Here is a 23329-nt window from a genome sequence, read left to right as displayed (position 1 = left end):
TTTTGTTTTTCGGTTCGGGTTTTATTGATAATATTTTTTATTTTATGAAATAAGGGGGCAAACGAGCAAACGGGTCACCTGATGGAAAGCAACTTCCGTCGCCCATGGACACTCGCAGCATCAGAAGAGCTGCAGGTGCGTTGCCGTCCTTTTAAGAGGGAATAGGGTAATAGGGGAGGTTAGGGATGGGAAATGAAGGGAATAGGGGAGAATAGGGAAGGGAATTGGGCCTCCGGTAAACTCACTCACTCGGCGCAACACTGCGCAAGCGCTGTTTCACGCCGGTTTTCTGTGAGAACGTGGTATTTCTCCGGTCGAGCCGGCCCATTCGTGCAGAAGCATGGCTCTCCCACGCATAAAATTATACCCACGTATTTTTTGTGAGTTGCAATTACATTGATAATAATTTTTTCCTTCTTCTAATTTGTGCTATTAAACAGATTAAAAAAAAATCCGTTCTATCATAATATAAAACGTTCAAAAATATGACGAAAGAAAATTACGAAATATGTATAACTCAAGTCCACATTTTCGCGACACTAATCTCAACGGATCGTGGAAATTTGATATAAAATTTGCATGAGTTTTGTTTTTCGGGCTGATTTGTAAGTAGCACTTGCGAAGAAATCCGATACGAAATCGGACAGAAATGCTCCAAAATTCTCCTTGTAATAATATTGTTAGTCGATATTTCAATAAAAATAAGGAAATCACTAGATTGAAAATAAATTACTTTTATACGTTCACTCGAAGATTGATTTTTTAATGAGATTTATAATACTGAGAAATGGTGGATTTACAAAACAGTATTATTATTTTCAAATATTTTTTTTTTTATATTCTCATGGTGTCGCGGAGTTTGTTACCAAATTCCTGCGAAACGGCTGATTTTGTTATTTACTGTCGGTCTGAGAATCACCCAAAAATTTTTTATACCTGCGTATAAATATAATAATAATAATTAGTCTGCTAAACCTCATTAGTCTCCTAATTTAACCATTTGTAATGGTTACACCATTTTATAATTATATACTTATACTGTACTAGAACCACAATACCTAGTGCTTATGTTTGTGTCCTCGGTCCATACACTGAAGCAATAAATCAGTTTCATGTGAACACCTACGAGATTTGTCACGGAGCCTAATTTCCCAGCGGCGCACTAAACGGGCTCTTGTTTCACCTGATTTCAATCAGATAAATTGCTGAAATAACACTGACAAGGTAGTTAAGGGTGTGTTCATACAGAGCAGATGTAATGGTATATTTATTTGCTTGGAATATTATACTATTTAATACTGAAGTACAATAAGATTTTGGTAAAGCTAAAAGGATTCAATTTCATCATGGTTTCAATTCCCGTGTTAGAATAATGTTATTTGTTGTGTCGGTCGTCCACCCTACTGGGCTACGAGAGTATTAGAAAAAAAGTAATTTATAATAATACTAGCTGTCCCGGCAAATGTTTCTTTGCCATATAAAGTATTTTGGCCGTATTATTTAATTGAAGTGACTTAATAAGTATGTCACCATGGCAACGTCCATCGCTATCCCGTCGCACAAACAATGGTCGCCGTCAGTCTCGAGTTGTAATAATTTACTATTATTAATTCAACAAATGCACTTATCAATATGAAAAGTACCCAGTAGCCGATTCTCAGACCCACTGAATATGCATATAAAATTTGATTAAAATCAGTAAAGCCGTTTCGGAGGAGTACGCGGCCTAACATTGTGACACGAGAATTTTATATATTACTAGCTGTCCAGGTGAACTTCGTGTCGCTTTAAAACCTTCCCTGGACTTCTACGAATACTTTAAGACTAAAATCAGCCCAATCCGTTTTCGAGTTTTAGCGCGACTAACACATTTGAAAATCCATTTTTATATATAAGATAAGATTATAATTACAGTCTGTCAAAAAAGTCATGAAATTAAAAAGTGGCAACATCGTAGTGTCATCCCTTTTTTCTTAGATTGATTTGAAAGGGATGACACTACGATGTTGCCACTTTTTAATTTCATGACTTTTTGACAGATTGTAACTAGATGACGCCCGCAACTCCGTTGCATCAAATTCGTTTAATATCGCGCAGGGACCGTACTTTTTTCCGGGATAAAAATTATGCTTTGTAAAGGACATACCTGAGACTCCATACAAAATTTCAGCAAAATCGGTTCAGCGGTTTGGGCGTGAAGAGGTAACAGACAGACAGACGGACAGACACACTTTCGCGTTTATAATATTATATGAATGGACTATGGATAATAGTAATAAGAACCAACCTTACATAGTTTTTTAGAGTTCCGTAGTTTTTATATGAAACTAGATGTCCCGCGCGGCTTCGCCCGCGTAAATTAGGAATTTTACAGAAACCGTACATTTTCCCATAAAAAATATATCCCCCGTTTTTCCACATTTTCTTGATTTTCTTCGGTCGTATTAGTCTTAGCGTGATAATATAGCCTATAGTCTTACTCGATAAATGATCTATCTAATACTGAGATAAGTTTTTAAATCGGATCTGTAGTTCCTAAGATTGACGCGTTCAAGCAAAAATACTCTTCGGGTTTATAATATTAGATAGGTACAGATTTTTTTTAATTATCGCTTCACAAACTCGAGTCTCGATCTAAAAGACTATGAAATGATATAATATGGTAGTGATGATGATGATGATGATGATGATGATGATGATGATGATGATGATGATGATGATGAATGTAATTTGCATAGTAGCATAATATGCTTTCTGTTCTTAAAACAACGCCACTCCCAAACTTGTATCCATAAAGAATCAGGAGTTCTCTCAGCACCTTCCGAACCACGGTATACCGTCCAGGTATATCTGGGTACAAAATGTTACTTGTTGGTAGTAGTTACTTAGAATACTTCTCACGAAACCGAAGTCAGCACATGTTTCCCTATAAGTTTTGAGAAGTTCTCTCGATTACTTATAGATCCTTCATCGGATCCCACTTTTGTGAATATAATACCAAATTGGGATTATATCCTATATATCAAAAGAAAAATTCTGAAAATCAGTTTAACAAACGGCGGAGTAATCATTGAATATAAGAAAACGAACATAACACCTCCCCCATTTTGAAAGTCGGTTTAAATTGTAGCCTATGTGTTATTCTGATGTATAAGCTATATTATTGTAAAGTTTCATTAAAATCCGTTCAGTAATTTTTGTGTGAAAGAGTAACAAACATCCATACATCCATACATCCAAACAAACTTTCGCCTTTATAATATTAGTAGGATTGTATATTCAAGTGTTGAGAGGTATAAAATTGTTGTGACTTATGAGTATTCCACTTGAGTCTCGAGGTTAAAAATGTTATAATCTCAAACGTGGGTCATTTGCTATCTTATATTGCGATAAATCTATTATCTTCAAAGTCAAATTCAAGTACTTTAAGCAGGTGTGATTTCTAGCGTAGACATAAGTCCTACTACAACGTGATATTAGTGAGGTCTATTGAGGATATAACGTTATAGTAAAAATCCTACATAAGAGACCTATTAGACAGGGTGCGGTCACACGTTCAAGCGTTCTGCGTTCGAGGGATCAGTCATCCAGAAGTCGCTTCTTGAGTGAGTATCTCTATAGAACGTAATACAACACAAAGGACACAAAACTGACCGTTTGAACGGTTGACCGCGTGACCGCTCTTTGTCTGATAGGTCCATTATGGAGGATTCTTAACCATCGACGAAAACAGGGGGCTGTTATAAGTTTGACATAATTGAAATATGTATGTCTATCTGTGCGTATGTATGTTCGCGTCATTCTAACATCCAAACGTTTTTGATCCATTTTTTAAAATGAAACCTGACATTATCGATATTCTTCATATTTAGCTTTATGCAGATTTTTTTTTATTTTTCCTGTATTCTATCAGTTTATAACATAAATAGTAAAAAATAAAAAGTAATCGCCTCCGTGGTCTAGTAGTACAGAGCGCGGCTCTTGACTCGACTTGACTCCGTCCCACTGGGTTATGAGAGTAAAGGAATAGAGAGTGCTCTTGTGTACTGCGCACACACTGCCCAAGTGTATAAAAATTACTCCTGCGTAGCTGGCCTGGTTTCAATGAAACCGGCCACTGTCACCGAAACCGGTGTGGGAGCTATTATTATTATACAAAATAAAATCCGATAAAATAGTAGTACTGAGTCTCTACTATCTAGTATATTAACTTCTATGATTTACATTCAAGTGGTCAAATGTTTTTTACTATCGTTATCTATAAACGAACCCTAATCATCGGGTTCGTTGAAAGATTATTCGGACGTGTCACATATTTTGCAATATTGGTCATCATGAATGAGTAATATTATATACTCAGTAAAGTAATTCTATTTATTAATGAATAAAATACGACTGTATTTGAGAAAATATCCGGAAGTGCCGGCAGAAGTAAAAAACAAAATAGACATTTTCAAATGTTAAGAAAACAACTAAGCGTAAATAAAAGTAATAATATTTAAAATCCTCGATAATCCATACTAATGTTATATTATGTGAAAGTGTGTCTGTTTGTCTGTATTTATTATGTCTGTCTGTTACCTCTTTTCGCCCAAACTGATTTTTTTTTTAAAAAGAGGGGAAACTGGTCACCTGATGGAAAGCAACTTCCGTCGCCCATGGACACTCGCAGCATCAGAAGAGCTGCAGGTGGGTTGCTGGTCTTTTAAGAGGGAAAAGGGGAATAGGGGAGGGTAGGGGATTGGGCCTCCGGTAAACTCACTTACTCGGCGAAACACAGCGCAAGCGCTGTTTAACGTCGGTTTTCCCGGAAAAATGTACTGTTCCCGTGTCTTAAAATGAAGTTTATCGCAACCGAGTTGCGGGTGTCATCTAGTCCAGTCATCTTATATTAAAACTCAAAGGACTGATTGATATCTATCTATCAACGTACAGCCCAGACACTGGACGGATACGGTACTAAGTACTTATTACGGCACGAAGCATTAAATGACTCTTTAGTACTATTATATAACATCATTACAGCATTTTGAGAGCACGAATCCCTAAAATATTAATAAATACCTATAGTTCAAAAGTGAACGAGTTTTGAGACCTTTCACAATTCACAAAATTGGCTTTTGCATAATATTTGTGTCTTAAGTAATATTATTTAATTAAATTGCTTGTGATGTAAAATTATTCCGGGCTGGGCTATGGGCATGCAGGTAGATGTTATGACGTAGGCATCCGCTAAGAAAGGATTTTGATAAATTCCACCCCCAAGGGGATAAAATAGAGGATGAAAGTCTTTCCTAAACGCGAGCGAAGCCGCGGGCAAAAGCTAGTATTAATAATATATTAACAAAACTGTTTCCACAATAGAATTTTGTTTACATTTCTATAGTTGTTCTGTAACTCAAGCGGACTACAGCCAATTTGTATGTCTGTTTGTCACGTGACAGGGCCTTGCTGGAAAACTGTTGCTTTGAAAATGTGGAAAATATATTTTATGCTATATTTTTTACAAGCGAACTGCCCTGACTTCATATTATATTATACTAACGCTTACAAATGTACATTAATTATGTACTGTCTTTTATATTTGTCTTTCGAATGACTTTTCCTATGTATCAGGCATGTATCCATTGTATAAAAATGTTGATCAGTATAATTACTATACAATTGTATGTCCTTGATACACAACGTATGAAGTAATTTTACTAACGTAATAAAATAGGTATTTGCATCTGTGTAGATGATTTATACATCATTTTCTTACAAAAGTAACCACTCATCAAATACTGAGGTGCTTGGGATAATCTCGCAACATGGTCGGCCTAGTCACTAGTCAATGGACTACAGCTGCTGTACACAGACGTATTGTCGACCTGCTCATTCTACTGGACAGTGGTCCAGAAGAATGAGTAGGTCAGTACGTTTGGGACTAACTATGTGCGGGTTTCCTCACGATGTTTTCCTTCACCGCATGAGCGTCCGTATGATGTACTTGAGATCAGAAAATTGTCTCATTGGTACACGCCTTCACCCGGGATCAAACCCGCACCCTCTGCGAGTGCGAACCATATCAAGGACAAAATAGGTATGACGACAAGGTCAAAGATTAGCTGATTTTTTAAATAAAATAAATACATAGCGATAAAATATTATAAGTATTTCCAAAATGTCAGTTTCATAACTTATGTATTTTTTATGAGCCTTCAAAGTTGGTTAGTCAAGTCAATTTTTTTTTATAAAATGCCTTAATTTTTGTATACTATTCGATAAGTTATGCAATTTAAAAAAAAATCTTATCAAGCTACTTTCATAAACCCAATATTTAACATAGCTATCGAACAAACTACCTAAGCGTGACGTCACAGTTAGGTAACATTTTGTATGGATATCTTGGAGAGTTTTTAAGCTATCAAAGTCATTTATTTACCGATATTCCTATTTTGAATGGTCCTTCACTTACCAACAAGAAAAAAAAATTCGTCATGCCAAATTAACAAAGCATAACAATGTCGGTACTTACCTATACAAAGTTTGAATAATTTTATGTAAGGCTATAAATACTTATTATAATACGGATTTAAGAACCTTTGTTGTATAATTAGTGTTAATTGGAACCCAAAATTAGACCCAATTGTATTCAAATGCGAAAAGTTGTAACTGTTATTGCCATATAAGCACAAACGCATAGCTTTATGTGTTTTTTACCAATAAAAATAAGTTATAGCCCATTCTGCTTTGTGGGTTTGGAATGTATCATGAACGCTCAATATAAATCACGATAAAAACTGACGCTCTGTCTGCCTAGTCAATAGATTCACCCCCTTACTAATAAACGTTGTATAAGCTTTGAATAGTTATACAGTATTTTGTCCCTGTCACACAAGTGACATTTTTAATTGGATTGAAGAAGACAAAACACTGTATAATTATTCAAAGCTTATACAGCGTTTATTAGTAAGGGGGTCAGTGTTGTGGTGCAAATTATATACTAGCTTGTTACTATGACTATACCCTTCATAGTGTGGTGTAGGTAGTGGTATCGGTATAAAATAAAATAAAAACATCCCTGTGCCTGATCTCTCGCCAGTCGTGTCGGTCATCCATCCTACTGGATTATGAGAGTAAAGGAATAGAGCGTGCTCTTGTGTACTGCGCACACACTTGGGCACTATAAAATTACTCCTACGTTACCAACCTGGTTTTAACGAAACCGGCCACCGTCATCGAAACCAGCGCGAGAGTTTAGCTAAATCTTTTTTTAGAGAATGTACACTTTTAAAAAAGAAAGTGTACATGTACGTTATTCCATATTTCTCCATTACGTTAGAGATAATAGTATGCTAAGTCAGGTCTAATCAAGTTGGGGCCACCCCTGATGTATATTATACTAGACATCGCCCGCAACTTCGTTGCACCAAAGTTAGTTTATCACGTGAGAACCGTACAGTTTTCCGGCATAAAATGTATCCTATTTTCTTTTCCGGGACTCAAAGTATCTCCATACCAAATTTCAGCAAAATCAGTTCAGCATTTTAAGCGTGAATAGGTAACAGACAGACAGACAGATAGACAGACAGACAGATAGACAGACAGACAGACGGACAGACAGACATACAGACACACTTTCGCATTTATAATATTAATATTAGTATGGATTGTGTGTGGAATTACGTTTGATCGTCAAATAATAAGAAAATCGTCAATCAATACACCCACACGTCTACAATTTAGCTCAGTTGGCAACACTTTCGAAACCTATTGTACTGTGTTGCCACTCCAAAAATACTTCTTCAACACAATGTTATTGTATTGATACAATTCGGTGAATTTTGTTATTATAATATTTTCATCTCTGTTTATTGGCAACATATTGGTTTGTGTTATGATTTGTGATCGTTTTTATTGTTTTTGATATTTACTGCGTATCTTTCATTTCCATGGTTCACATCGCACATAATTCGATAACGCTAATTCCAAACGCCAGTTTCAGCTTTACTATATTAACTGCACTTTTCTTTTTTCTTTTAACTTTTTCCTCAACTAACGTCGCGAGCAACCGGGAAAACAGACTTAAACTAGATTTAAAAAGAAGCGCCTTGCCAGGATACAAATTAGATTTTTTTTAATTTAATTATTTTTATTTTCTTACTTATAAGTTTATTTACTGCAAGACTGCGACTTTTATTCTTGAAATTTAAAGGCAATTGTTTTCTAAAGCACAAATTGCCTTTAGGGGGATAAAGAAAACTTAAAATTAGTCGTGAAGACTACCGATTCCAAATTAAAAAGATCCTTGAGATCTGATATTACATTCAGTAGAAATAACAAATTATATTGTTTCTTCAGAAAATTATTCTGTTTTTAACCGACTTCCAAAAAGGAGGAGGTTATATGTTCGGCTGTGGATATTTTTTTTATTTTTTTCAAAATTCGTGACACCAGTACAAAAAATAATAAATATTCCACCGACAAGCTACATTTGACATCATTGTACATCCATACTACTAAAAAATATGCGAAAGTGTGTCTGTCTGTCTGTTACCTTTTTATCCCTGGAAAGGGCAAAGGATACTTTTTATCTCGGAAAAATGTACGGTTCCCGCACGATAAAGCAATTTTGGTGCAAAATTCGTTTGTCGCGTGGTGGTTTCAAATGACGGAGCTCTAAGCACATTGAATATAGGGCTTACCTCTAGTATTTATAATATTGTTTGTCTGTTTGTGTTGTGTCAAACGCGCCCCTATTTGCACAACTCCCCGTCTAGGGGTTTACATTGACTATATTATGTTTTAATTTACATTACGACTGTTTACGTTGAATGTTTTTTATTGATGTGTATTTGCAGGTAGGAAATGTTTCTTGCTTATATGTAGGATTTTTTTAACCCTGTACGAGGCATAGCGGGACGGAAATGTACCTTTGTGGTCCCCAAGACCCAACTGGCATCATGTTTTTGAAGTGTAGCATGATTTGACGTCTTAATATTTGACATTGTACCATCGAAAAAATTGATTCCTAGGCAGTTGACGGACCTACGTCATTTGGTCGGCTTATGTCAATGCAATGTTAGCTGTGATCTGTCCGATGGGTTTGACTTAAAGCGATCAAATTACTTAGATCCGCCAACTGTCTATGAATCAATTTATTTGCTGGTACATAAGCAGACTAATCTGGCGCCTGTCCATTATTATCAGAAATAACGTCGCTACATTTTGAAATATTAGTAGAGATACAAAAAAAAGAATCCCACGATAGCACACATGAGATAAAATGAAAACTAAGGCTGGCGTGGGGTGTCCTATAAGATCTCTTTCAGCAAGAGAAGATTTTTTTTAATTTACATCTGAAAACTCGTCCTACTGTGACGAGATTCTTCGCTGCCAACCAGACTACTGCGTAATTCGCCAGAGAAAGAAAAATAAAACCTTTTGGTACGGTCTACAGAGCCCAAAAAGGCGTTTATTTATGCGTTCCAAACGAAACATGTTACCATGAGTTAATAAGGATAAAAGACTCGCTTAACCCTGCAATGCTCGTGTAATCAGCTTAACAACAACAATAATTGAATATGCGCCCATGGGGCATATGTGACCCGTACTTATGTACGTTTTATTTACATGTATAATTAAGGTCGTTAAGAAAAGTCGGAAGTGCTCCGAATAATTTTGTGGTCGCCCATTTCAGTACATTTTATTTTAATTTATTTAAATCAAATTCTGTTTTATTGTAATTGAACATTATTTCCTTAAACTTTGCTTTATTTACAACAGTTACGATGCTATAAAGTTCTATATTTCCATCTTCGTTGCGTCAAAATTCGTTTATCTTGAAGCACAATAGACATAACTACCTGGAAGGAACCACAATATTCCGGAATAAGAACTATCCTACCTTTTTCGGGAACCAAAGTATATCCGTACAATTTTTTTCCAAAGTTCAACATTTTGAGGGTTAAGGGGTGAGAGACACATATTTAGCATAACAATATTATTATTTATCCATAGACAAAGATTACATTTAGCTTTTAAAATCGCCTACAAAAAACTATTGCATGTCTAAAATACCTCCTCTATCAATTACTAAATAAAGAATTCTCTTTCTCGAGCGATTCAAGGAGTGAGCTATCTGCAAAGCGCAAAGTACGGCAAAGTACGGCAAAGTGCGGCAAAGTGCATCAAAGTGCAGCAGTAATGGATCGGTCACGGGCACTAATTACCTTTAGGTTTAAGCTCGCCGCAATGCGGGTTTTCTTTATTTTTATACTTTTTCTTAATCCTCTAACCATTTAATTTACTAAGTGCCTTTTTACAAAACATCCCCAAGACTTTGAAGATAATTAACGGCAATGAAGCCAGTGCGTGATGAAAACTGACCTCTCCTTACTGGCTTAAATACTTAATTATATTGTGGTAAGGACAAGCCATATTTACCGTAGAATGTCTCTAATTTCAATGCCCCAGGGCATTTCTGATAAGTAATTTAACTGCAAGAATGTAGATACCGTGATCAATCTGGAGATTTTGAACGTGGATATAATGAAGATAAAATAAATTTATTTATTTGTTAATATTTGTTTAACCCATCAATCCTCAAGCGGCACCCGGCTGTCGCATAACGCATCCTTCACTGTATCTCTTTTTCTTTCTTGTAAAAGAATTCATTTAAAAATTGGCCAAGACCAAAATTAGGCCAAAGTTGTGTTTTTTGTATGGCAGCCCCCCTTAATTTTTTATTTTAATATTATTATTAAATATTAAAGTACACATACAACTAAGGACTTTGTGAAAAATTCAAGTACCTGCCTGTTGCCATAATTGATATAGAGCAAAAAATGCCAAAAAAATCACGTTTGTTGTATGGGAGCTTCCCTTAAATAATAATTTATTTTGTTTTTAGTATTTGTTGTTATAGCTGCAGCAGATCATAGAATCTGTGAAATAGTCAACTCTCTAGCTATTACCGTTCTTGAGTTACAGCCTGGAGACACACAGACAGACAGACAGATGGACAGACATCGAAGTCTCAATAATAGGGTCCCGTTTTTACCCTTTGGGTACGGAACCCTAAAAATGGCGTAAAAGGATTAAGTATTAAATCCTATTCTAATATAATATAATAATAGTGTATTACGCTATCGAATTGGACATTATCATTAGTCTGGTAATGATAGTTATAAGAATGTATAGTTAGTAAATAAATAAGTAAATAAAGAAATAAATTAATTAAAGTCCTATACAATAAATTAATAATATATTACACACAATAAAGTTAATCTGAAATTCATAAAACGATGAAATTACATTTGTAGATAATAGAAAATCCGGAATTTAAAAATGGAGGCATTACGACTGAAAACCCAACCACGCTCCGCTTAGCAGGTATCCGACAGAATGATAAAATTTAATAACAAGGGTGGGTCCTGTTCTGCCTGAGAAACTCCTATTTCGCAAGGGGTCTACAATGAATGTTTTCCAGAACAGTACTTGCCCTTATCCAAAATGCATTCGCTAGTTTCGTAGCAAAGTTAGATGTCAAAAATGTGATTTAACTTAAGGGTTGATTCAGACCACAGCACGACGCGTAGATGCATTTCTAAATTTATATGGATTTGACAGATTCGCATGATGTCTCGCGCAATTGAAATCTGTCATATCCATATAAATTTATGACGCGCCGCTCCTCGCCTCGTCTCGTTGCGTTGCGGTCTGAATTGACCCTAACGCGTAGGTAGTAAGTATCATGACATTAGCGATGCGTTATGTCAAATCAAAGACCTCTATTTCTTAAGTCATTGTGTCAAATAGCAAATTGGACATCTAATCGAATTCGCTATCCAAACTAGCGAATGCATTTTCACAGGGTATCTATAGATTTAATTATTTTTAAAAATCATTATTACTCTTGTATAATGTGATACCATTTCACCAAAAACTTAAGTCAAATAGACGATTTCTATTTTATACGTTTATTATAAGTAATAAGTATATTAATGTTGCTAGCTCGCCTTGCTTTTATACAAAAAATAAGACAGAGAAAATAAGTAGCGACTTACAGTCTCTCAAAGATTTGTCTGTGAAATCATGAGTATTTTTAACTGATTTTACTTCTGTGGATTCTTTGAGAGATCTATTTCTGCAGACATACAGTTTAAAGCACATAAAGATAACCATTTACAAATAATTTTCATGGACCCGCATACGACCATAACTTTTAATTCTCCACTTATCTTACTTCTTAGGACAATTTATTTGATGAAGCATTTCAGCGCGAATAATTTAATTTTAAAATTTGGCATTGGCTGAAAAATAATCTATTTTATATATTATATATTATTTTTATATAGTATTTTAAATATTTCTTAGGGTTTTCTACATAAAAAAATGTATATCCTACGATTTGTATGTGCCTACTTATATAAATTGTAAACTCAATATATAAAGTAAAAGATTTAAAAGAAACCTGATGAATAAACTAAACCTTATAAATTATGGCTAAAAACACTCTCAATCATATCAGCCTTCAAGCAAAAAGAACTATATCAAAATCGGTACATGCGATTGGAAACAATAACGTTATCACCGACAGACACACACACGGACAAAAAGACGCGACCGCAACGCGACGCGTATATGCATTTCTAAATATGTATGGATTTGACAGATTTCAATTGCGTCAGACGTCTTGCGAATCTGTCAAATCCATACTAATTATTTAGAAATGCATCTACGCGTCGCGTTGCGGTCTGATGCAACCCTAACACAACTCTTTTTTCGTCGGCGTTAAGAGGATACCACTGCGGCTAGAGAAATGAAAAAAAAGTACGTGTAATATCTATAGCTGTCTCCCTTACCTCAAGCCTATACCGCAGAACGCGATAGAGACAACTGCAGAAAATCCAGAAAATCAACGATTCGTTGTCCCCTGATTCCTTCTCCAAAACTTAACCGATTTAAGTACTTTTTTCATTAAAGATTAAAAAAAGGCTTGAGCTGTGTTCCTATGTTTTGCTTTTTTTGTATAATCTATCCAAATCTGTTTTCTGGGCGTTTGAACACAGTGGAAAATCTGGCCATTTTTTTGGGTTTTTGAACGTTCATATCTTATTTAATAATTAAATTATGAAAAAAAAGAAAACATAGGGACATTGTATTAGTGGCCGTAGATATTCAGGAAAAAAATTATAACTCTACTAGCATTATCCAGGGAGGAAACAGGGGACAACGTTTGTATGGAAAAAATGGCGGTGTGGAATCCTCTTAAAAAAGGGAATGTGCTAAATTTTCCGAACACATTTTCTTGGTCGGACAAAAACTGCATTACAATAAGGCCAGCAACGAGTGAATTACTAGCGTTGGGGCGAATTGTTGACCTGAAGCGGTTTAGAGCTTAGACTTTTGTATTCATTGTTTTTAGTATCATGGAGGATTTGAGTTCGGAATATCACATGATAGGTGTCTAGGTTGTGTTGGATAAACATGACCAACCATGATTTCGGGAATCGCGTACTCTCTAGGCATCATCTAGAGCAGGGATGGCAATACCAATTAGCTTTGTCCACACTGTGCCTTTTTCTGTTCGTCAAGGGAACGTAAGGCCTGCCCGCGACGCATGCCCTCTGACCGTATCAAAAAAACAAAAATGACAATGTTGGCGTTGCGTTCGTTGACGCATTCAATTATCGAATGCGCCAAAACGAAAGTTGAATGAAAGAAGATGACGAAAATTGAAACGAAAGCGCATAGCGTGGACATAGCTAAAAAAATAAAATTTGGAGCACCCGAGTGGTCACAAAACTAGTATGAAAATAATTATTTGCCAACAATGAAGGTTAAAGATCCACCTCTGCACAATGAGCACCAATTTGGGAAAATTTTTAATATGCACCGAATCACAAACAAAAATTGAATGGCACGTTTATGATTTCTTCAGAAAAGGGCACGTTGATACGAAAAAATTCACCATCCCTGATCTAGAGCCTAGATTCTAGGTTCGAGATCACCCTCAACGCCAAATGGCTTCCAGGTGCCTAAGTTTTATAAAGTTATAAGTTTTCACTTGCAGACACAATAGAATAGTTAGTGCTGTTGTGCACTTTTGAGATGTGTAAAAAATTTGATCGAAAATTCGTAAGACAAGGGAAAATAGACCGTTGACGTATAACACGTCAACGGTCTATTTTCCCTTGTGTTATGATTGATACAAATAATATCCGCCTCAGCTTTTTTCCTGTTTTTTGTTTCGTTTTACATTGCTACTGGGAGTATTCCCAGAACGCAGCCCGTAGTTTTTTCCTCCCAATTTTCTTCCTCATTATCTTGTCCCAAAACCAAAAAATGTAATACAAAATATTAATATTTACTTTCAAAATCAAAAACGTAATAACACTGGCGGGATTTGAGTAAAATAACTAGCACAAAGTTATAACTGTATCAAAAACTAAGTTGAAATAATTGTAACACGGTGGACGAGAAATAATTTACGTTGTAGTTTGACGGTAACATCCGCCGCAGTTCTGAACTGGGTGAACACGGTTTTCAAAGGATTTTATAGTTTTTATGTGGACGGAAATGATTACTTCATAAAATATTCAAACCTAAATAATGTCGTAAGCACGTTTACCCACACTTTTCAAAGGATTTTGTAGTTTTCATGGGGAAGGAAATGATCACTTGATGCTTGGTATAAAAATGTAATTTAGGTAAACATAAGTAGATTGTCAGCTTCGAAAAAATACTGTTTACTGAAATCTATAGTTTGTAATCTATTATATTATGTTGTTTTGTGTTTTATCAAAATCTACAGATTTTTTTTACCTTAGCCATGGTATACTACAAAAATAAAAAACTGGTGTGTTAAAAACAAATGTTCGATAAAAAAATACTGATTTCTGTTATAGCATATCTATGTTTAACAAATTAAATCAAAGAGTTTGAAAAGTGTATTGTTAATAATACTTACCTACTAACCTATAAAATTTAACATAAAAAGTAAGTAATAATTAAATTGATGAAACTTAATAATGATTATGTAGGAAACCGTAAAAACATGTCATCGACGTAATCAGATGACGCGCCCACGGGGAAATCATTGCTTTTCAATGATTTCGGTATTTCATTAACAGTTAACACCCGGCTAGCGACGGGAATTACCAGATTTCGAAATTATTACACTAATAGTTTCATCATCAGTCATGATAATTTTACGCAAAAAGACGTGGTGATCATTTTAGAAATATTTGTATCATTGTAGCTTATGGCTTGGAAACCTACTTGGAGTTAACAGAAAGGAAAAGCAATGATGACTCACAAATACTTAAGTTATCAAACATATTATGTAGATCTAAAAGCCCTACAATTACTCAGCAAGTATCCATGGAGATACTTGCTGAGGAATTGAACATTATACCAATAATAATTATAATGAAAATAGAGTTTGTAAAAATTAAATATTCAGGTTTACCTCCGCCAGTCGAATATATTATACCTGACAAGTAAAGTAGGTATTAATAATAATACATACATACATACCGCTGTACCTTATAACTGCTAGAAATAAATGATGAGGGTAAAAGTTTTCTGCAGCCAAGTTAATGGAACTTATTCCCCCGGCAAGGCCAAGCCGGGCCGCAGTTTGGACTTGTTAATACTTACCGATACCTAACTTGATAGTTCAATATCCGATAACTTCCAAAATGTATAGTTACTTGGAGTTACCTTTTTCACAGAGTTTGAACGACATTTGACATGCAAGGACTTAGACTCAATTAAGAAACGCTAACACTGTTTTTCCACACAAAACTGTGTTTTCTCCCTGGACAATGCGTCTAGACAAATGATTTTTTATACCATAATGGGATCTGTTAAAGCTATGCCTCTACGTTCAATTTTTTCATAAGTTACTAATAAATAAAAAATATGACCCTTTAAAAATCGCAAAAAATGAATGCCCGTACCCCGCCAATCCACCGACCATGAAACATTTGAAAAATCTTTAAGATAAAATAAAAACGCAGAGGCATACACTCACTCTTTCTGAAGATATTTTGAAAAATTAGATAGACTCTATTTTGAAGGAGGAATCAAAGGACTACGTTACCTCGATTTACTGTATCTGTCTCTATCACAATTCACAATACACGTGCCGGCGCAGGGTGTAGCGTGATGACAATAGTTTCTTCATGTAAATTCTTCTGCACCCGCGTTCCCTCTTAATATGCGTCCGCGCGATAGAGCGGTTTTGGCGCTACACGGTGGAATCCCAACCAATTGCATGAAATGAATTGTTGCACAAATTGCTTGTTATCTTTTTCAAAGTTATATTTTTAAAAATAATCAAATAATCAAAATGCAGCTCATCTTGCTACCCTGACATGTAGCTCAGTGAGTATGCGAAGGAGTGCAGAGTCAATTCGCTCCGCTATCATCTTCAGGACCCCATTCTGGCCCTCCCGAACTCTATGCACCACTGACGCTACCTTTTTCCGCATAATCGCATAGAAATCGTCGACGGGAAACATTCCGGATGCACTGCAGTATCGAGGGAGCCGCAATAGAGACCTGAATATGTTATTGTAAAGGAAGCGCAAGGCGCCATAGGTGCGTTGAGTAAAGCTGGCCCACAGACCACAAGTGTAAAACGTCTGACAAAAAGCTTTAAAAAGCGTTATCTTGACCGGCGCTGTACACCTGGCAAACCTGTGTGCCAGCATATTACCGCGGACCGATAGCGCCCTGCGCTCCCTCTCAATATCCTCCTCATCACTAAGCGTATCTGTCACCACGTGACCGAGGTCTTTAAATTTTGTAACATGACTCAGAGGTACTCCGTTGAGTAAAGGTAGTGGACATTCTTGATGATTGAAAGTCTTATTATTGCATTTAAATATCATGTACTCACACTTACCAACATTGTACTCTAAGCCGTGTTCAATAGCGTACCTCTCACAAATTTTTAACAGCCTGTTAAGACCACTGATTGAGGGGCTCAGCAGTACCATATCATCAGCATAACTTAAGCTAACATTTTAAACTTTCGCGTTGCATTATAATTAAACTTTTTAATCGGGACTTAACGCGACTTATTTAAGTAGTAATGCTACTACGACCCTAAAATCCTCTCTACGGATCATCATTACCACACGAGAGTAATACGTGAAGCAATTGAAATTAAAAAGTACAAAAATTTCAATCGTGAGGACGGATTTAAATTGTCGCCCGCCTGGAATCCAGTGATCAATAAGTGCAAACCGCGTGTGTCACCTGTGTTCTTAAGTGTAAACCCGGATACAGTTAGTGTTGTGTGTCGCAATGAACCTACTGACTTTCAGTGTATTGGAACACAAATATTGGACAATTCGAGGGTAGTCGTAGAACCGACCGCCCGGTGCAAACGAAGACGTCGCGCTCCTGCAGTCCCCTCGTGACCACGGCCGTTGCAACACGGCCGAAACGTCGAGAAAAAAGTATGTACTCGTAGTAGCATTACTACTTAAATAAGTCGCGTTAAGTCCCGATTAAAAAGTTTAATAACTTAAGCTATTCAAACATACACCATCAATATGACAACCAGTATGAGTACTGCTGAGCTCCTCAATCAACTGGTTTACATAAATATTAAATAATCGGGGCAAGGTTTTTCCTCCCAATATCCTACCACATCTGAGGTGTTCTAATGAAATTTACAAGAGCATCACAATCAAAACTTTCGAATAGCTTGGCACCTAGCTATTAAGTATTAATTATTAATTTTATAATTTCTTCGAATCAGCTGCTTTAAAAATATTATCCCAATCGCATTTCATTTTTAATTAGTTCACTGTTTTTATAAAGCAATTGTCTTATTTACATATTGAAAGCGGATCTCATCTATATGCATTTCTGTTGGTTTATATTTCTGGGATTTTCTGGAATCCCGTTTGATCTCGTGGTTACAGTTTTTGCATAATTGTGGCGCCGCAGTTCTGAAGTATAGTGCTAGAAGAGACCAACGCTGGAATCGATAGTAACCAGAGGTGTGGTTTAGATTCAGAGCACCGAAGTCCTTCGATTAAGCCTCGTGATACCTAGCGAGCACTGAAAAAAAAGTTATTACCTATAATAACAATGTACCGTGTATTGTATGTAAATGTAATGCAATATCACATGAAACTGATGAAGCTCTGCTGAGACGTGGTATTCGTAAAGTCCCGACTGCCAAGGACATAGGATGGGATTAGACGTGGGAGAGCCATGCTTTGGCACGAATGGGCCGGCTCGACCGGAGAAATACCACGTTCTCACAGAAAACCGGCGTGAAACAGCGCTTTCGCTGTGTTTCGCCGAGTGAGTGAGTTTACCGGAGGCCCAATCCCCTACCCAATTACCCTTCCCTACCCTCCCCTATTACCTTATTCCCTCTTAAAAGGCCGGCAACACAGCTGCAGCTCTTCTGATGCTGCGAGTGTCCATGGGCGACGGAAGTTGCTTTCCATCAGGTGATCCGTTTGCTCGTTTGCCCCCTTATTTCATTAAAAAAATATATACTTTTTCACCGGAGGAAAATCCTAATTCCCACGATTACCGCTACGCACTGTTTTATGCGGTCGAAGACGCGTGCAAATTCTATTAAAAGCGACTGTAGAAGCATACAACAATTAGTATCCATACTAAAATAATAAATGCAAAAGTTTTGTCTGTCTGTCTGTTACCTCTTCACACCCAGATCGATGAAATTCTGGGTACGCCCTTGCTGGTCGCACTATAGTATATAATGTGCGTTCCAGTGCATGTATATCGATGTTGTCTACAATCCTTATACTTTGTTTTCGTTGCGGATCACTCATTATTTCTCCCTTTTTAATGATATCGAAATCTTTTGTCTAAATGCGAAATGGGGGAAGCGTACACCAATATTTACGCGTCTTTTGTTCTTTTGTGGAAAAGCGTGTGAAATTATGGATAATACTTTTTAACATTAATTTGATGAATATATTACAGCTGAGTTCATCTTTTTATTCTTTGAATTATTAATGTGTATCTTCTTCCGTAGTAAATAAAATTACATTTCTTTATATCAAGCTGCATTATAGCGTCGTGTGTCGATATGAACAGCACCCGTAGCATGGCTACAGTAGGAATACGAAAGTGTAGACAAACAGCGGAGATAAATTGAAGGTGCCGCTCCGATTTGTGGCATTTTAATTGAATTTTTGTCGACCGTGGCTAGCCGCGGTAAAGACCGGAACGGCACCTTCAGTTTATCTCCGCTGTTTGTCTATACTTTCGTATTTCTACTGTAGCCATGCTACGGGTGCTGATGTTAAAGATAATATGTTTAAGCCGGAACGATACGAAATGACGCGTTGCTCGTTTGGCCCCTTATTTTATTTTTAAAAATGGTAACGAATTAGCACAGTGTAAAATTGAAAAGTTAAAAAGTGTGATGCAGATCGAAATTTTAATAATTACTAGCCCGCGACGAAAAAAGATGAGTGTTATTCGTCATCATATTAAAGCTTCCAAACTTGTTATGATCTAATTTTTTTGTTAAAAATCTGAAATGATCAATTATGTTTCAGCAATAGTTCATCATTATCAACCCGCTGAATGCTAAAAACTTTTGATTTATTTACTTTATAAAAGGTTGGAAGCAACCTCTAGTGATTAAAACGATTCAATAGTTTGTATTCTGTTTTCTGTTTTTTTTTCTTTGTAATTTATTTTATGGGCATGGCATTGTTTCACCTCGTTTCAGTGTCAATTAACCCTAAGGCTTCCACACAAGGAGTAAAAGCCTGACGTGAATATATGCAGGCTTTCATACCGAAATTTGACAAAATATTAATTTTCGCTCGTCCACGATGTAAAACGTATTTGGTCACCTACAATTTCAGCAGCTTTCTACAGGCTGTTCCAAAATGTTATATTATGTAACATTCATTTGTTTCTACGTTAATTTTTAGATTACACCTTCGGTGTAAGATTGTGCAGTTTATATTCACTCACTTAGACTAATGAGTAATACTAATAAGTAATGACCATTATAAATTAAAAAAAACTATAACGTTCAGAACAATATTAAATTGTATTGGCTGTATAAAATTTATTTATTTCATGTAAACTAAAAAACCGTTAATCGTTCAATGAATTCAAAAAATATGTATTAAGTGGTCGCTGTTAAGCATTAGTGTCCTAACCCACAATTTTTTTTGTTGTTAAATTTTGAATGCAGTCTTGTTCTAAATCATCTAAAGAACATAACTGCATTCATAACTCAATACGTAATTTTTGTGTGGGTTAGTACACGAATGCTTAACAGCGTCCAAGTATCCAGTAGGTATTTGAAAAAAATAATGCGTTGTCCTTTCCTGAATGCCAGTGGACGCTTAGGCAATGCTAAAGGGCGGAAAATACATTAGTAGAGCGCTTACACAAAAGTTAATCACTAATCAGTAATAACTAACTACTAAGGTTAAGACGGCTCTTAGGTACTTTTTAAGAGTATATGCTGTCCACTGACCTCCAATTTACAAGTACGCTGGATTTATGATACCCTTCGAAATGACAGCTGTTTATTGTGCCTATTTGAAGCGGAATCAGCGCCCCCAATGCTGTGGAAGAGAACTAAATCGGACGTAACCCTTGCAAATGGCCGCTTAATCGTTTGACACTAGTATTAGTTCCAAGTACTCTCACTACTGCTATCAGTGCCAATATGGCGACTTTCAAACATCAAACTCACGTCAGATTTAGTTCTCTTCCACCGCATTGGGGGCGCTGATTTCACTTCAAATAGACACAATAAACTGCTGGGTATCATAAGTCCAGCGTACTTGTATAATAGAGGTCAGTGATGCTGTTCCACTGCTGGTCCCTTGACCAGCCTGCTTCCCGCAAGATTTTCCACTCCTCTCGAGCCGTGGGCCTACCTAACCTAAGGCTTAGCTTAAATTCATACTCATACTATAAATCCAAAAGTGCGTACGTCTATCCGTCTGTTACGTCCATCTTTCGCCTTTAGGCGGTTCGCCGCTGAACCGATTATGCTGAGTATGGAGATACTTTAAGTCCTGGGAAAGGACATAGGATACTTTTATCCCGGTACGGTTACCGCGTGATAAATGAATTTTTGCGCAATGGTGTAGCGGGGTTATCTAATACATAAATAAAAATTCGGAACCACCCTGTATAGCGGCGCCATTTTGTAATTTCCTGCGCCGCGCCGCAACTACATTAAACACCTTATTTAGCATTCCGTTTGCAGTTACATCTTATGGTTAATGGCCATCGATTCCCAGTAACCATTGTAGGTTTAGGTTTAAAGATATTTATTCTCATTAAGACTTACAATATGTCACTTACATGAGAACAAAAAATTATAAGAATAAAATATGTTGCGTTCGTCAGTTAGCAACTAAATAATATTCACTCAGTGTTTAATTTAATATTTATAATTGATAAAATAAGAGAGTTTAATTTTTTTTCCCTTTCCAAACACTGAATTATTTGGTAAAGGCAATTTCTTGCCTTTACCAAACACAGTGTACTCTGATCTATATGATATTTTCAATTATATGATTTTGGAGCCGGATTTTAAAAACACTGAGTGAATTTACATTTCGTATGTTAGTAGGTATTTTATTATACAACTGTGCTCCTTCAAATGTAATATTTTTTTTCCATAGTTTGTGCGTGTTTTAGGTAGCACTAGAAGACTGGCACGTCGGTTACTACGTTTGCTTACATCTCTATGGTAAGTAAAATTAAGATCCGTCTGTACTTTTTTATTGAGACATTTCCATATAAAAATACAAGTTGTAAATGTATATAATTGTCGAATGTTCATTATTTTTGTGTCACTGTAGATTTTTTAGTAACAGTAAGTCGTGGTAGTAAAAATAACATTTTAATGATTTTATTTTGCAGGATCTGAATGTCTGACAGTTTTGTTTTGGCTGAGCTTCCCCATATTTCAATTAAATGCAAGATGTGTGGTTTTACAAGAGCATTATAAATAGTATGTCTTAATTTGTGTGGTATAACTTGAGCGATGTTACGTAGGGAGCCAAGGAGCGATGAGAGTCTCAATCTAATATGCTCAATATGGTTGTTCCACGATAGAGCATTGTCTATCCGTAGGCCTAAATATTTTTCACATGATTTTTGTTCCAGAGTAACATTATTGATTGATAGCGGCTGGTGTGATTGTATTATTTTGTTCTTTGCTTTAAAAATCATGTAACAACTTTTTGCAGCATTAATGGTAAATAGATTTACTCGAAACCATGATTAAAGAGCATCTAGATCTGATTGAGCTTTTCTAATGATATCTTGAATAGAGGATCCAAAATAAAAAAGGCAGGTATCATCTGCATATAGAGTAAGTAGACCATGTAGTCCTATTTTACAGATATCATTTATGTAGATAAGGAAGAACAGCGGGCCTAATATTGACCCTTGAGGGACTCAACACGTAATTGGTTCGGGATCACTTTCAACTTAGTTTATTTTTACAATTTGTATTCGATTTTGTAAGTATGATTCCAAAATTTTTAGAGCGCGACCCGTAATATTTAAGGACTTTAATTTTTCCAATAAACGTTTATGGCTTACGGTGTCGAATGCCTTTTTGAGGTCAATAAATATACCAAGAACTATTTTTTTATCATCAATATTGTATTTTATTTTAGTAATAAGATCTGCTGTTGCTGTTAAGGTTGCGTTTTGGACGAAACCCGTACTGACGGTCCGTAATAAAATTAATTTGTTCTAAATATGTATAGAGACGGTCATAGATTATTTTTTCTAAGATTTTTGATAAGACTGGGAGCACCGATATGGGCCTGTAATTTCCAGGATCCATCGTTGACCCAGTCTTATGTATAGGGCTTACTTTGGCTATTTTCAAAGAGTCAGGAAAAACACCTTCACTCAGCAACTTATTAAAGCATATACACATACTTTCTGTGATTGAGTTCTAGGCTGTCGATTATTCTGGAAATTTAGAAACTCTACATGGTCTTAATTTTGATAATTCATCAGCTATAAGCTGTTGGTCTGAAAAAGCAATAAGGCTTTTATCAGAAACTGGGTATTTCTTTTGCTAAAAGTGGTCCTATTGTCGCAAAATACTTATTAAATACTTGGCAAATTTCTTTAGGGTTCGTAATCAAATTTGAGTTTATTAATATTTTGGAGGAGCACAGTTCTGTTTTAATTTATTATTCGCTAATGTGTTAATAAGATTCCATAAGCTTTTTGGTTTGGTGCTACATTTTGTAAATTGTTCATAGTAATAAGATTTCTTAGTGTTTTGTATAATTTTAGTGACGTAGTTTATCTTGTTGATAAAGTT

The 23329-nt window shown here is 35.9% G+C and overlaps 1 long non-coding RNA gene across 1 annotated transcript; it reads right to left on the bottom strand.

Annotated features, from left to right (window-relative positions):
- Nucleotides 1-21571: 21571 nt before the first annotated feature.
- Nucleotides 21572-23116, bottom strand: LOC121734331. Its single transcript, XR_006036701.1, has 3 exons — nt 23107-23116; nt 22985-22994; nt 21572-22115 (listed from the first exon to the last, which is right to left on the bottom strand). It is a non-coding gene; the product is annotated as an uncharacterized LOC121734331 (long non-coding RNA).
- Nucleotides 23117-23329: the final 213 nt, after the last annotated feature.

This window comes from Aricia agestis, chromosome 15 (genome assembly GCF_905147365.1).
Source record: "Aricia agestis chromosome 15, ilAriAges1.1, whole genome shotgun sequence".
Lineage (NCBI taxonomy): Eukaryota > Metazoa > Arthropoda > Insecta > Lepidoptera > Lycaenidae > Aricia > Aricia agestis.
This window is presented reverse-complemented; position numbering and strand designations above follow the sequence as displayed.